A 6,759-nucleotide genomic window follows, 5' to 3' on the forward strand; every position below is an offset into this window, starting at 1 on the left:
GGTTTGGTCTTCAGGGTTTCTACTCCACGGCTATATTTCATACGGGTCCACATTTCAACAATCAAGTACCGTCTCTTTGCATCTGGACAGAATCTGTCTCTATACCGTCATTTTCTTTTGAGCTACGTTTCAGAATGGTTCGTAGCAATCTTGTTTTGATTCGTGACCTGCCAAGATGGTGCTGCGCTCCCACAATGCATTGCGACATTACGTCAACTCCAAAGCCCTTTGCGTGCAGGAGTGTATGCGCATGCGCATTGCCATGGTGGTTTAAAAAATAAAGATATAATGAAAAGTAATTAATAAAAATTAAATATTTAAACATTCCCACAAATGTGCAATGAACGTGCAAAAACTCTCTTTAGTAGTTGTTGCTGTTTCTTTCTTTCTTTCTTTCTTCTTTTTTTTTTTTTTTTGAAAAATAACGACGTCTCTGAGGCGCGAAATCTGACAGCGAGAGGAACGGCCGGATACAGGAGACGGGAAGAAACAAGCCGATTATGTTCGCGTTAATTAAGTGGTTGGAAGATGTAAAATTCTCAATTCTGCCAACTGAACATATACGAGATTTTAATGAGGATGAATAATTAGCCGGCATGGAGGAAACGGACCTTTATTTCGTGGAGTGGCGACAAGAAGCCAAGGCGGGTGGCCAGTCTAAGAAGCCTCCATCATCAAGCTAGCAGGTGCCTTTTCCCATATAATATTACTTTATTCTCGTGTATTTGGAACGGAAGCGTAGAGCTGCCACCCAGGCAAAAGAGAAATATAAGTATATCACGTTATAACGTGAAAAGTTTATCGTTCTAACAATATACTATCATGTTTGAACAACATGTTTGAACAACATTGTACGAAAAATGTACATAATTATCACGTCCGTACAATATTGTGCGAACGTGACAATTATGTATATTATAATAACGTGATATTATATTATACAAACATGAAAAGCATAATGTTAGAACAATAAACATTTCACGTCATAACGTGATACAGCTCTATTTTTCTTTTGCCTGGGTGGCAGCTCCACGCTTCCATAATTTGGTAATCAAAATATGTAACTTAATTAATTATATTGTGACGTACTTTTGCCTTTTCTTATTATTCTGCCTTCTCAATAACTATCAAAGCCTATTCACATTTAATTTGGCTTTCACAGAAATCCTACCTCTCCTTCTGGCTACAGAGTACTTACCAAGGTTAGAAACAAAGAACAGTTATGCTTTATTAATGTTCGCTAATTACAATGTTCCACATTTCCTTGCTTTTTAAGTCATTTTTAGGCTTTTTAGAGTTTTTGTTTTTTATTTTTTTAGCAGTAATGTTTCTGCCTATTTATTTCAGCCCATGAAATCGAATGCAGATCTTCCTAATGTGAGATTTACATAAATGTAAGTAATTTTGTTTGTCATTGTCATTAATGTTGTTGCTGTTGTTGTTTTTGTGCAGTTTGCAATCATATAAACCTAGCAAGCATCAGTCAGCACAGTGACTAACCTAAACAGATTCTTGCTTTATTCACATATATTATATGTAATTATATATACCTGCACATTGTACCTAGGGTTGCAGCCACTTGGCCCCACCCCATTGTTGTGACAGCCCTGATTGTACTTATACACTGCATCTGAACAGGGAACAGTTTGCCACATTAATGTATTTTTAAGTGACTTGTTTGTAATACATGAATTTGTTTTTTACAGATGTCAAAGTCTCAACCTCATGCTGCCCTCCCCCATCCTCCTAAAGTAAGTATTTGTTGTTGTAGTTTTTTATGCGGTGTCTGTGTCACATGCTAATCATAATTATTGAAATAACTGTTTTCTAACAGATTTTCCAAAACACTAGTTATGTTTGTTGTCATTCAGACCAATACTACTGCTTAGACATTGTTTAGTGGTCATGCATGTTTGACAAGCTCGTTATGATACCAAAACAGTAGGCCTATCACAATAATCGATATATCGACTTAACACACAATACATGTACATGACCTCAATAATTGTTGATGATGTAATTTATCCGCCATTATATTTACAAAAATAAAATATAATGATAACATAACAATAACATTAAATAACATTGTTTTCTATTTGTTAGAAAATTTACTATTTATTCAAGTTTTTAAGGTATCTAATATTTTGATTCCTAATTTCAATGATCTAAATACTTTAAGAATTAGATGTTGGTTTGTCAATTGAAAGTGTGTAGATCTTGCATTATTATGGTGTTATATTATGATTATACATTCAAAGACATAAAATGGTCTTAAAATGACAATGACATAACTTGTCGCAATTGTTTATGGGGCAATATACCGACCAACAAAAAGTCGCTATCGTAACAGGCCTTCAAAACAGACGGTTTTATGATTGATAAATTCAAAAAATAAATACATTTAATTTCTCTGAGATTCTCTAATATTCAGTTACAGTTCACAACACAGTTACCCGTACATGCAGTATTATACTGTAAATATAAATCTCTGCATTTAGCATCCCACTAGAAGCGTCACAGTTACTGCCTCTTTTTTTTTTTTTTTTTTTACAAATACCTGTACTATCACTAACACATTTACTGTTTTACTTTTAGCCTGTGGATACAAATGCAGATTTCCTTAATGTAAGTTGTGCATTTTAATTACATCATGTTATTTTTATTATTATTTATTTATTTATTTTATTTTACATTCAAATATTTCAAGCTTCTTGGTTAAAGAAGCTTGATTGCTAGTAGGTAAAGAATAGTTCACCTATAATTCATATTCCCAATTAATTTCTCACCTCTGATTGAATGCCTTTGTTTGTTTTCCTTTTGACTATAACAAAACATTTTTGCTGGATATATATGGTGAATTTATATGCATAGATACAGTCGTAGTGCTTGACACATGCAAACAGCAGTAGATGTACTAAAAAGGAAATAATTACAATCATGATGTTGATTGCTGATGTCAGTATATATATTTTAGAGGAATGTTTTGTTTTTCACCCAAAATGAACTATATTGCTTCAGAAGAGATTTATTACCCTATATAAACAGTATCTATATATTGTTCTGTTTTTTGTTTGTTTTTGTTATTTTCAGGTTCAATGGTGCGTGTTCTTCTAATGGCCGCCTTCCCACTGGAGGTTTTGATCCACAGCAATTTAAAAGGTAATCAGCTTTGAAAGTCAGTTCAAATGGTTAGCTAATAGTACTTTAAAAAGCCTACAACTCTGTCACCAGTTTCTTTACCAAAAATTACCCATAAAAGTATCGCTCAATAGCATATATTGTAGTTCAAATGTTTAGTTGTACAAATATCAAATTTTTGGAAATCTAAAACTAGTCAAACACTCAAATGTTCATGCTTTTTATAGGAGGACAGAGCAAAACGGACATCGGCGCAGAGTGAAGAACTGCCCTTGATAAGGACACTATGACAGCCATATATAGTAAGTGAAGACTTTCTGTGTATCTAAAATTGCATACAGCACAAGTAACTTACTTTGCAACCATTAAAATAGGTTGTAAAGTAAGTTACCAATACAAATAGGTGATGATGCATTGTAGTGGTTGGTCTCAGACAAAGAAGGTCAACAGATTTATGAATGCTGGAAGGTAAGGAGAGACGACCAAAAGGGGTGTTAGCATTACTGTAATGTGAACTGGATAGACTTCCCATCTAGGAAAAAAAAGAGGTAAAATTATGCGTAAAATATATCTGTATTAATATCTGTATCTATATAAACAGAAATATCTGTTTGCTAAATGAAGCCAGCTAACATAAATCACATTTTTATTTTAACTCTGATAAAAGTAATAGAACTGTGACTTTTGTTTGTTACAGTGGCGGTAAGGAAGGGGTTTCCCAGCGTGTCCAGAAGGGCTTTGAGGATTGCCGTGAAAGCTGGGGGAACTGAGACTGCTGGAAAAGGAAAAGAAATTACATTTTAAGTATGCTGACTTATGTTCATACAATCACACACACATATACACATACACACACATATGTGTGTGTGTATATATATATATATATATATACACACACACACATATATGTATATGTGTGTGTGTTTCTTTTAGAATGTTTGAGTATGTAATGAGAATAAACTTATAAAATGAATATTCCTTGCTTGATTGATATGCTATATGTATGTTTTAAACATCAAATAAAGATTTCTTTCAGATGTTACATGTGAATGTGTTTTCTTAGAAATATATGAAGGGTTAAATTTATATTTTTTTGAATGATTTTAAATAAATTTAAATTGTATTTTGAAATATATTTTATTAATATATTTCAAAATATACAAAAAATGGCCAAAAAATATATGTGCTAAAATACATTTTAAATATATAAATATATTTTAAAATGTATTTTAGCACATATATTTTTTGGCCATTTTTTGTATATTTTGAAATATATTTCAAAATGTATTTTAAAATATATTTTTTTACCGTATGGGAACATGGGACCCTCCTGTCACTGGACAGTTGACTAAAAAACAACAGCTGGTTACACGCTAGCTAATGTTAGGCTTGAGTGTCCCAATAATCACACTTTCCCTCTGCTCAACAGTTTGATTCCAATCTCACATCCCATGAGAGGTTATTCGCTAAGTATCGGAGTCGAACAAAAGTACATTCACTTTAAAGACAGTTTCACAGCGGCTAACAGATACTAACCGTAACTAACAGCAGCTAACAGAGGCTAACAGATACTAACTGTGGCTCAGCAGCTAACAGAGGCTAACAGATACTAACAGCGGCTAACAGAGACTAACAGCAGCTAACAGATGCTAATAAAGGCTAAGAGTAGCACTTACCACCATTTCTGTGTATCATTAACATCTCAACTCAGCTAAACATCTTAAGCTAAACAATTTGCATCTGGTCCAAACAGTGGTAGAAACATGCTAGCCAGCCACACTTGTTATGGGGTACACTATAAATTTAATCATTTGATCTCTGTTGCTGGACTAAAACCTGTTTGTGAACTGGAATGGGGAGGGGTAATAAAGACAGCCGACTACACTCCGCAATCTACTGACATCTAATGGTGAAACACTGTAACTTTAAACTGCTGGTTTAAAAGAGTGAATAAACTTAGGGGCCTTGTATAAACTACATGAGTTTTATTTTGACCTGTGAGTCATGGAAAGTGACTCATCCAAGAACAAAATTATGCAACTGGAAATTAGCATACGAGGTCTGCTCTTTATAAAATCAAACTAACGGCCCTCTTCGCAGTCATTTAGGGCCTGGGTTTTGTTATCCTGAAGATACAGAGATAGCGGCCAGATGATAAGGCTTGTTTCTAGAAGGATTTGTAATGGGTTTGTTTACCCACATCAACTAAGCAGCCCTGCAAATTTTAGACTTTGTAAGATCATAGTCTACTGGGCTCAGCCAGCATGTCTGAAGTTTGGACTTTACAATTCAGTGATAGAATAACCACGGCTCAGAAATCCCGAAGAGCACATAGCAGCAAGTCAAAACGTGCTCTGAGTCAAGCTGTTAAGCTCCCGCTGATCGATCGGCCTTTCCTTTTACTGGCGCTGTACACTGTCAGACCTACAGATACAGACCTACATGCAAGCACGCACATGCTAAAATGATGCAGCAAAATATGGAAGTTTACTAAGACCATACATTAGGATATTTCCACCGTATTTACTTTTTTCCTCTCTGCATTCTGCGTGCATCACATAATTTATTCCCTGTTTACAGGACAAGAAATGAGTTAGCTATAAGGGCACGGAGTTACTGTTTCAAAAAAAAAGGAGTGAAAAATGCAGATGAAAGTACAGAGCGATAATTTCAGTTCAGCAAACTACACTTGAATGTTTTGATCTTTTTCTATTAAGATATTAGAGCGGCCTTCTTTCAGATGTTGCCTTTAGTGATCTCAATAAGAAAGCCGGGATTATTTGTACTGCTGCTGCAGCATTTTGAAGGTCAGCCATTTTGCACGTCCTTACTGTTTTTTTTCCTGATGCAGCAAAGTATAGTGATGGTAAACATATGTATCTCTTTCCTTTTTAGCCGACTGCGCTTATCAGTGGGAGTGCAGCGTGCTGATACTGTTAGTTTCCAAGCTGTGGCACCCCCATTCGGATCTGCCTTTAAACAGTTGGCCCTCTGTCTTGCATACTTTGTATTCCAATGACGGTAAGGTCAAACCTCATTTGATGTAAGAGGGGTGAGAAAATGTGTTGGAGGAAAAGAAACCTTTTGCCTGTGGAAACATTTCGGTGCTGCCACAAGCCTCGGCAACAGGCCGTCTCTGGAAACAGACTCGAGACCAAAGGGACGGCTGGGTGGCTCTTCAAGTGCGCCCCTGAATTGCCCCATCAAAATAAAGACCTGGGTGAGTCATCCTGTGCTCAGTCAAGCTTTGCTGATCAGTATGCACCCACAGGCAGATGTGTGTGGTGCATTAATAGGTTCTTTCCCTGCTTTCTTCATAACTAACCCTGCTCTGAATAGCAATCCAGTTTAAATTTGTATTTTATTGTAATGTTTCAAATGCTACCTGTGGTGTCAGCACCAACAAGAACTGCTCTGTGCTAAAATAAACACAGACCACAACCCCGACTAACTACTTTCTTCCTTACTACAGATATTCATGCTTCCATAGTCATCTACAGTTCGATAACAGTGCCGTAGCTACTGAATCAAGCATCTGCTCGTGCTCCCAGAACAAGCCCGGGTGTAGCTGCTGGGTCATAAAACCCTGTCAAAGTGAATAATGAGGCGGTCTCCCGGGCT

The 6,759-nt window shown here is 35.8% G+C and overlaps 1 long non-coding RNA gene across 1 annotated transcript; it reads left to right on the top strand.

Moving 5' to 3' along the window:
• Nucleotides 1–275: 275 nt before the first annotated feature.
• On the top strand, nt 276–3,981 carry LOC146580349 (uncharacterized). The gene is made up of 8 exons (XR_014891255.1): nt 276–686; nt 1,163–1,202; nt 1,348–1,394; nt 1,707–1,751; nt 2,596–2,625; nt 3,091–3,159; nt 3,366–3,440; nt 3,836–3,981. It is a non-coding gene; the product is annotated as an uncharacterized LOC146580349 (long non-coding RNA).
• The last annotated feature ends 2,778 nt before the right edge of the window (nt 3,982–6,759 follow it).

This window comes from Mchenga conophoros, linkage group LG3 (genome assembly GCF_057382185.1).
Source record: "Mchenga conophoros isolate Kocher_MC1m ecotype Shallow Benthic linkage group LG3, M_conophoros_male_GT1.1, whole genome shotgun sequence".
Taxonomy (NCBI): domain Eukaryota; kingdom Metazoa; phylum Chordata; class Actinopteri; order Cichliformes; family Cichlidae; genus Mchenga; species Mchenga conophoros.